Source organism: Erpetoichthys calabaricus, chromosome 1, assembly GCF_900747795.2.
Source record: "Erpetoichthys calabaricus chromosome 1, fErpCal1.3, whole genome shotgun sequence".
Classification (NCBI taxonomy): Eukaryota; Metazoa; Chordata; class Cladistia; order Polypteriformes; family Polypteridae; genus Erpetoichthys; species Erpetoichthys calabaricus.
The window spans coordinates 299,452,906-299,463,703 of record NC_041394.2 but is presented as its reverse complement, the minus strand read 5'-3'; positions in this window follow the sequence as shown (position 1 = coordinate 299,463,703).

Below are 10,798 nucleotides of genomic sequence, written 5' to 3'. Positions count from 1 at the left end.
TCAACTCTCATCTTATTTTGTGGCTGTGATTCTGGTTCAGTTCTTGTAACATGAATAAATATATAAAGCAAATTCTGTTACTGACTCAACTAAACTTCCTCAGCTAAACAGTAGATTTTACAATATCTGCCACCCGCAACTCACATTCTGCTCCCTTTGACATTCAGGCCGTTCCACCAAACACATTGATAGCCACACTGGTGTGTTTGAATGGCAGTTGTAGAACAGACGTCGGAGTCTCTTGAGGTCTGCCCATGTCAACTCACACCTTGTGACACCCATTTTGTTATGCTGTCCTTTGAATGATTTGGTGTTGACTCTATGCCCCCTGTGTGAAGGTAGGAGAACAGATAAGCAGAACGAGCTGCGATTATCTATGTACAGTACGTGAGTGTATACATGTGTGCTTGCATATTTAAGTAGTTTTATTTGTGTAGATTGGGTGAACTGACCAGTGGAAGTGAGTGTCAGTATGTGTGTGAGGGTGCCCTTCACTGGATAGCACCCATCCAAGAGTTACCTCCTTGTGTGCCATGTCCTGGATTAGATAAGCAGGTTTTAAAATCAGTCAGTCAGTCATCGTCCAACCCGCTATATCCTAATACAGGGTCACAGGGGTCTGCTGGAGCCAATCCCAGCCCACACAGGGCGCAAGGCAGGAACAAACCCCTGGGCAGGGTGCCAGCTCACTACAGGGCACGCACACCCACACACCAAGCACACACTAGGGACAATTTAGGATCACCAATGCACCTAACCTGCATGTCTTTGGACTGTGGGAGGAAACCGAAGCACCCGGAGGAAACCCACACAGACACGGGGAGAACATGCAAAGTCCACGCAGGGAGGACCTGGGAAGTGAACCCGGGTCTCCTGACTGCAAGGCAGCAGCGCTACCACTGCGTCACCGTGCCGCCCCAGGTTCTAAAATAAGTTATTATAATAATGTGGATATGGTGCTTGTGATTCACAAAATATCATGCAGTTATTCTTGGTGTCATTTGTTTTTCTTCATATATGAATGTAATTGTTAATTTTATTTTACTTTTAACTGAGATGAATTTCTTTGAACCCTCTGAGTTTTGTATACCCACTAAATGAGCAGGAGTTGTATTCCATTGCATTTAAAAAATGACCTCATATTGCAGACAATTAAATGGCATCACATAAACCAAACCCTAAGCACCAGGCCTCAGGTGTCGTTCCCTGACACATTACTAGTGATGAATGAAGCAGCACATCCTGACAGGTGTAAAAAAAAATGCTCTTGCTTGCTATGCACAACAACACATCGGCCGTCACTAAAATAAACTCGGATGTTGCCCGTAGGTGCTTTTTGCACAACCAAGGTAGGCCTTTTAAAGAATCACAGAACAATAGAGTTCAGCCTATTATTAAAGTTTCAAAAGTTTCCAGAAAAACACATCAAAGCAAAACACTCCCTGTTAAATGGCACAGTTATTTTTCTTCATCGTTTTCATTGCTGTTTATCCTTTTTTTCAGAATTTACTGTTGTATAAAGTCAGGTTCATAAATGAGCTCAGCATTGTTTTAATCATTTAAAACCTAAATGATGCGCAGCCTCAAAGAATCTACTTCCAGCCGTTTGTTGATTCTGGACCAGAAGGAGCATCAGGCACAAAGCAGGAACCAATCATGCCAGTCCATCACAAGGCACACACACACACTTACTCAACAAAGTCAGGCCTTGTGGAAAAACAGTGCTATAGAAGATCTTCTGAATAGAAGTGTTTCTGAATTGGATTCATAAAGTTGTGCAGGCCAGACCACTGCTCCTGCCTGATCGGTTTGCTGCTGCCATCGTATGCTTTCAAACTCAGTGAGTGGAGCTCTCATTTGTTTGTTTTCAGAAGCCACGTACACATTATTTACACAGAAAAAGTGAAGAGCAAGACCATTACCACCCACACTGACCTGTACTGTAGACAACACCAGGACCTATCACCTCTGTCACTCCAAATTCTTTACTTGTTTGGATGTTTCCAGGGTTTTTTTTTGGTCACACACAGCTTGGCTGGCACTACACTAACTGGCAGCCATTTGCTTTCGTGGACTGATTCTTACTTCAGATTCAGACCCCCTGACCTCTTGTCCTCCAAGTCCACTGGTCTGATAACATAACCAAGACAGCTTGCTTATTTAAAAAAGATGAGTGACCTGGATATGCAAATTTAGGAAACCAGTTCTACTTCCTTTCGATTTCAAGTATATGACAACAGATCACAAGGCTGGATGACATTTCACAAAGTTGGAGTGGTTTTTTTTTTTTGTGTTTGCGTCTCTTTTTGTTAAATGAATGAAGTGCTGAAACACTTCAAACTATGTATGGTATGCCAGGCACATTTTTGGGTAGGTTCTGCATACCTGAAGAATTTGACAAACTTGACTCTTTTCACATTTTCACTAGTTTGATTTTCCTGATGTCATTCCAGTAAACTCTGGTTTAAACAACAACTGAAAAATTAGGGCTTAGCACCTCTGCTTCTTCATTCCAGGATCAGGGTTCAAATAACTGACTGTGTGAAGGTTACATGTCACTTGCATAGATATCTCTAAGTGTTTGAATTTCCTCCCATATCCTAAAAGATACAACGTAGTTTGAAGGGCAGATCTGAATGGGAACAGCATGTGGGAGCACTTTATTGCCATAAAGCACTTGAGATCATTAATGAATGGTAATTAATTACCAGATTTATTAATTAGTTACTAGATAATGTACTCTTAGCAGGTCAGTGTTGTGGTTTACCACTCCAAGCTTGCATTGGTTTTTCCCAGGATGCTTGCACCTCTCTAAGACAGTTTCATGGGCTCCATGTGGGTGTGAGCATAAGTGTGCCCAGCAGAGACAATGTGGACGTGCTGCCTAACCTTTCACTTGTGACATTGCATTAGACTTAAAGAATTTGATAATTCATATCTCTGAAAGGGCTGCCATCCAATACCAGGAGTAAGCTGAAGCTGGAAAGGGAATGATTGGACTCTTTATTTAAAAATTTGTATCATCTTTATAATGCCTTGCTGAGACTGTCACTGCTCTTTTTATCTTTAGCAAAGTCAGAGGTTCTTTTTAGTCATTCTGAGGTGTATTTGCTGCTTGTCATAATATAATATTATTTAGTTATTGATCTTCTGTAACAAGATAAATTTACTCCTGGTGAAAAATAAAGTGCTATCTATCTATCTATCTATCTATCTATCTATCTATCTATCTATCTATCTATCTATCTATCTATCTATCTATCTATCTATCTATCATTTATATAGTGCCTTTCATATCTATCTATCTATCTATCTATCTATCTATCTATCTATCTATCTATCTATCTATCTATCTATCTATCTATCTATCTATCTATCTATCTATCTTTGGAACTAACCAAGACTTTTAAATCCTAATTTTGTTTGTGTTTGTCTCTCCTTATGATTAGAAACACTTTAACAAATGACACAATTGAAAATGAATTTAGATGTTGATTTCAAAATTCTTTTTTTTTTTAATTTCTTGAAAAGCAATTTCAGCTCCTCCTTTTGTATGAAAATATGCTATACAAATAAATGTTGTTACTGTATAATGTTACATATTTTACCATCATTACTTATGCTTGACACATGAGAAGGAATATGGTAAGAAAATGATACTAAGCCATACTTATAACATAATAGTATATCATCAGTGCATGGATGTTGAGAATAAAACATTTACCATATAATCATAACCTAATATCCACAGCTCAAAAGAGTTACTTAATTTACAGTGTTATGGCTTACAGAAAAATCAGTACTGTGGACCAGACAGTAATTGTGCCACTCTTACCTTATCAGAGTCATGACAATTTGCAGTATATTTTTACAACACAGTGTTTTTTGGGTACAGCTTGATCCCTTGTTCTTCAGTGGCACTCACTTCTTCAAGGTAGCAAATCACACCAACCAAATACCAGATCATTAGTCCGGGGTCATTCATCTATCCATCCATTGATTTTCACTTTAGCTCATGCAATCCTAAGATGCTGACAGCAGGAACAGCAGACTGTTAGCCTGGCAACCAGAAAGAATATAAGTCTAAATTTAGTCCTGTTAAAGTCCTCTGCCTAGTAATATGGGCCACTAGAAGACAGTGTAGGTAGTACTGCATATTTTACTCCTGAAAACAAAAGTACTGTTTAGGCAATGTAAATGATTATTTACAACAATCTTCTAACCACATTCTATCAAAGTCAATGTTCAAGAACAAAAGTTAACTACAGTAATCAAAATAAAAGAATGAAAAAAGAAATTTCAAAATTTACACAAATAATGAGCAAATGTTACAATACTGTACTTAAAAGCATTTGAATATGTATAATTCCTTGAGTAGATATCTATGAACAAACAAAGTAGGTTATTAAAAGTTATATCTAAGAAAGCAATAAACTGTAACCCAACTAATCCAATTGTAGCAAAAAAGAGTGCAGTAACTATCCAAAGGCACATATATATAATCTAAAGGAAAAGAAATATTTCTAATTCAAATTTTATTTCCTGATACACCAGTTTCCGTTGAGCAAACATGTGGTGGGGGTGAAAAAAGTAAGTACTATAGTGGCAAAGAGATAAGGGATTGTGTGTGTGTGTGTGTGTGTGTGTGTGTGTGTGTGTGGTGCACATGAGACATGTCAACGCCCAGGCTACATTAGCACTCTGTGTCTCACTTGCACTGCCTGACTCTCTTCAGGCGTGCTGTCTCACTGTCTTCAGATATTGCTGGGCCATTCCCATTAGATAGTCACATAGCTTGTAAGCGGATGTGTTAACCAACAAGCCAGATAATTTATGTTTAATTTTATTTAAATATTTCTCTTCTCTTAAACCGGATATGTTATCTCAAGCCTAAAAGAAGGGTTTTGTTTAAACAAACCATTTTTTTCTTAAGCAAATCAATCATTTTTTGTTTCAATTTCATTTTTTTATTATTATTTTGCTTTACTAATGATATCATGTAGTGAATTTCAGCTTTATATTCAAAAACAAAGATTAAATGTAACCAGGCAAGAAATAACACAACTTATTTCCCTTACTGTAAGGTATTGAAAGGAAAAAAACCCTAAAGCTCCGACAATTCACATCTGAACTCTTGAGAGGTTGGATAGGCTATGGATGTTTTCATATACTGAAATTAAGATTTGGTGATGTAACAGCAACTGTGAAGTGTACCATTTGACAACACTCCAATTTCACATCTGTACTTTTAAATCAGTTATAATGAAATATATTCATGCATAAATAATATATTGCACACATGAACAGAATATTGTTTAGCTTAAGGGCATCAAACATATCTGTAGTAAGGCCAGTGACCTGGTGCATACATTTTAAAAATGAAGAGAACGTAAGAATTTCTGCAAGCATGCCCCTGTCCCACAAGGAGGGGATCACTGTCCACCATGGCTTATACAGAGCAAAGCAACAAACAAACTTTATAAAAGAAGGATTTAGTGGGGGAATTGGAAAAATACAACAAAGTAATTTACAGGAGCAAAACATATGCAAAAAGGACTTTCCTAACTAGCAATCCAGAGCAATTCCCAATATAAAGCCCACAAGAAAATCCAAGTAACAGAAGTGAAAAACAGTCAAAAGGCAGAGATCAAGCTCAAAGAAAATATAATAATAACAAATCCCACCAAAATCCAACAGGCTGTATTCAAAATGAGCCACCTTAAACTTCAGTTCCCAGGCCGCCTTTAGAAAGCTGGGGGCGGTTCCTTAACAGTGATGGACTGGTGGCCCCGCCCCTTGGGGAAGCCACCCACAAAATACAAGGAGCATAAGAGAACCATGAAGTACACTATACTGCATAATAATTGAACAGAATTAAATTAAGAGATTATGCATAAGTAGACAAATAATTAAAGAACAAAATAATATTCCAAAAAAAATGGAAGACAATAAAAAATAATGAAAAATGAACATAAAAGACAAAAAAAAACTGGCCAAACAAGCCAGGGGAGGGACCCTGGCTTGACCATAACGCATTACACTGAGTACAGACTTAGAACATTTATGCAGGTTTACAAATTGAATGTAGTAACAGTAAAGTACAGAACCAATCAACATATAAGTATAAAAACACAAGTCAAGAACTTGTGAAGAGAGATCAATCTTGTTGATTACAGCAGAGAAATTAGTTCTAGTAAATATTAAAAGATCTGTTAGGTTGAAAATAAAGGAGAGGAAAACAAATTTTACTTAACAGCATTTCTGTCACTTGTACCAGGTAAAGTCGTAGCTTTTTTGAGAGATAAACCAATTGGATTTTTTCAGGTGCCACTTCAACGTTATGACCAAAGGACAGGCCTGGTGGGAGCGTGAACTGATTCCACTCATAGAAGTGAGCATGTGACTTTGATTTGTTTTTATTACTATTTCCATTGGATTCATCACAAGTATCAAAGGAAATAAAACTTGAAACAAGCGACAAAATATCTAAATAAAAACAAAATGTCACACAACCATAAGAAGAGTAAAGTCTGACACAATGAATCTGGCTGTCAGTGAATAGCTCCTGTCAGGCACTGAGACAACGTAGAAGAATAGCTGCGCTGCAAATGTCTTGTCTCAGCTTTAGCAGATAAAAGATGACGTCTATGAAGAATGAAGGCCAGATGGCAGGTTGTACGGCAATCCATATTACTAACCGAGAATGCTAAACCGGATGATGGACGCAGGCACATCCGGCCATGGGCCGTAGCTGCAAAAAGACGTACTGCGCAGGCGCAAAAAGAGTCCGCGAGAGGCGGATGAGGAGCCGCGAGAGGGGGACAAAAGAGGCCGCGAGAGGCAGATGAGGGGCCGAGAAAGGCGGACAAGACCACAGAAAAAAGGAGTGAGCACAGAAAAAAGACAAAAAAGGAGAAATGAGGCACAACGAGCACCGAAAAAAGGAAAAGGCACATAAAAAAGTAGTCAAACGCAGGCAAAGCACGAAACACATTGCACACGAAACTAGACCCAAAAAAAAAAAAAAAAAAAGAGGCTCGCGCACAACAGCAAGGCAATCCCCCCCCCCCCCCCTTACAGGCACCAGACGGGACACACACCAAGAGGGGGATTCAACAAGCCCATGGAACACAAAAAAAAGAACACAAAACCACCCCACAGACCCTACAAGCAAGGGATGGGACACACACAAAGAGGGGGATTCAACAAGACACAGGAACACAAAAAGAAAGAAGATGCTTGCGCAACAACAATCCTCAGACCCCCCCCCCACACACACACATCCATAAGAAGTCACACCCAAAGCCACATATTCTAAAGTGAACGTCAGCACCTTCACACTAGACAGCATAGGTGTCAGCATAGGTGGATCTCCTTACAATAAAGCACTATTAACCGTTCAACTGCAGAAAAGGAAACATATTAACAGTGACTGCGATCCTCCTTATTACTTATCCATATTTCGCATGCTGAGAAAGAAACAAGTCATGAATACACGGTCACGGGTACAAAACGAAAAGGAAAGGATAACAGGAACAAACACACGAACACGAAAGAAACAACAAAATAGACGGCTATGCAGCATGGGTGGATCTCATTACAATAAGGCACTATTAACCGTTCAACCGCAGAAAAGGATCCATATTAACAGAGAGTGCAATACTCCTTATTACTTATCCATATTTCTAAAAGAAAAAATGTCTCGACTCCAAAAACGCAAAGCTCAACTAAAGCTTCTAACTAACGATGTACCTAAAAATAAAAACTTTATGAACTGCATTAGATCCTACAATAGTTCATTTGCTTTTGCATCTACCGGAGTAAATATCAAGCCACCAAAAGGCAATGCCCCATACTGCTTTCGCATATGTGCACAAATACTGCATCGCATTGGAACAGTGCACCCTGAAACAAATCAACAACGCAAATATGCACAAATCTACATCCTAGATCCACATGACGCAAGCTATCAATCAAAGTGCTGCATCGCAACAGTCACGGATTCAAAACGAAACACCTCCCATCTCAGACATACGTTAACGGCAAGGAAGGCTACAACAGTCTTCTCACACAGCACAGGCAAATCGATTACAGCTCCAAAACAACACGTCCCAAATACTACACATGCAACAACGCGCCTCTCAAACGGCACAAGAAAAACATACACCAGTAAAATTCATTCGGATTAATGAATGTCATTTGCAATCATTGTCATTCAGTTCACTTCCCTGAAGAAACAACTGGCAATACAAGTAATACATTTACACGTTGTTGTCAAAAGGGTCAAATTAGACTGCCTTCTTTACATTCATATACTGAATATCTACAAAAGCTTCTAACTAACGATGTACCTGAAAGTGAAATCTTTATCAACTGCATTAGATCCTACAAATCGGTATCCACTATGAACATTAACGGTGGCACTGCACGTGACATGCGTCTTGAAAAAATGTTAATTATTGATAAATGTACAATGGCATAAAGTCACTTACTCAACACCATTCATAAACTTCTACAAACGTTTATGAATAATAATATTCGATTCGGATGAAAGGTACTTTTATGAGGAGGAGATTTTAGACAGTGCTTAGCTATTCTTCCAGATGCCATGCACTCGGCTATTGTTCAGTGCACCTTAAAATACGCAGACAATTGGCATTGCTTTCAAAAGATACAGTTAGTACAAAACATACGATGTCCAGAACCAGATCATAACAATTGCTTATTACAACTGAGAGATGGTACACTCACGAATACAGATGGACTTCAGCCACATATTATTACAATTCCTCAAGCCTTTATCTGCGACAACTTAGTTACAGAGAGATTTGGAACAGCAATCTCATTAGACCAAATGCCCCTTTTAACACAACGCACTATATTATGTCCAAAAAATATTAATGTGCAAAACATAAATACCCAAGTCATTGCATTACTTCCTGGAGAGACACAACTCTTTCTAAGCTCTGACAAACTTGACTCTGATCACAACAATAACCATCTTCATTGACCTTACAAGTTCTGAGCTGAAATTACCTTTTACACTTAAACGGCGTGTACAAAGAAATTTTCAAATAAACCTTTACACTGTGCCACACACTTTATTGTTTGCTTTCTATTTACATCATCTACACCGTCACACTATTCTATATCTCATTCATTCATCACGCTCTTTGTCATTCCCAACACCAGGGGTTGGCGAGCGAAGCGAGCAGGGGGCGGAGCCCCCTAGTGAATCAAGAAAGGGCAATACTTTGAAATGAATTATTTGAGTGTCAAGAAGACAGTTGAAATGATACTACAACTACACGAAGAGGAGATGCAGCATATTAGAGTAGATGAACTTTACGTAAAGAGTTCTTAAGAGAGTTGCTATAGAATCCATTGCAATAGTCAGTGTGAAGTGATAAAAGCATGAATGAGTCTACATAATTTCAAAATGTGAGCTTTTTATAAATATATACAATATCCGGATTCAGCTGGGTTTAACATGCACAGCCTTGGATTTTATTATAAAGAACCAGAATATACAAGGGTGACTTCTACAGAGAGAAAGGTGTCATTCCTCCAGGAGGAGAAGAAGGAGATTCAGACATGAGGTAGAAGGGTGGGGAATAGCTGTGAACAAATGAACTTTCTTAGATCAAAAATGTTTCATTGTGATTAAGTTAGCATCATTCAACATGCAGAATAGAAGCCCTTCATATTAGTCCCAGGTATGTGAACATACTGTATGTCTCTAGAAGCATAATGGCACAGTGCTTAGCACAGATGACTCAGACTTCGAGTGTCCTGGGTTCAGATTCTGCTTCAGTCCCTGGGAATGAAATACTTGTACTGGTTCTCTGTGGTTTCCTCCCTCATCCCAAAGATGTACAGGGGAGATGTGTTGGTGGTTATAAACTGACCAGTTATATGTGGGGGTGCCTGTGATTCACTGATACCTGTGGCAGTTCGGGTGGGCAGCAGCTGGCATCACCTCTTGAACTAGGGACCATCAATAGTAATGTACCAAAATGTGCTGGGTGATGAGGACACATGAGAAGCATGGGTAAGGTGTAATTGTGCAAGTGTTTTTTATTAACAATAGTGTCCAAACAGTGCAAGTCTACTCCTTACTAAATAAACTATAAAAACAGGTGCTCCGTGAGGGTTAAAAATAGCAATATACAAATCTACAAAAGAAAATCCAAAACACAACAGAGCAAACATCAGGCTGCACTCTCTCTCTCTCTCTTGCTGTCTCAACCCAGCGCGTCTTCCATTCTCTGTCTCTCATTACCAGAATCCTCAGCTGGCAAAATGCCAACAGCTGCAGTAGCATCCTCCGGCTCACATCTCCACTGCCTCCTGCAGTGTCCGCTGAGATGCTCGTAACTGGACCTCCATCTTCTAAATACCCTTCTGGTGTCTACCTGATCCCTAGGAGAACACCTTATGGAGGAGCGGGGAATGATCCACCCCTGGAGTGCTGTTCCCCTCTTTCTTTCATGACACCACTAACCGCCTGCCTCCCCACCACTGCTCTGACTTGAACACCTCAATTCTGCCTTCCTCCATTCTTTTCCATGAACGGTTCTTTCTTCTGTTCTTCCCTTGTCTTGCCTTTATACCTCCGTCATATCAGCATTAACCTCCCTATTAAACATCAAGAAACTGCATGAATGCGCACACCCATGGAGTCTGAGCTGTACTGTTTTATTTTAAAAGTTACACCACCATGATCCTCTAGCGCCACTGGATTTTAGATTGTAACTGATGTTTTTGGAGCTTCTCAATTACCATTAATAAAAATTGT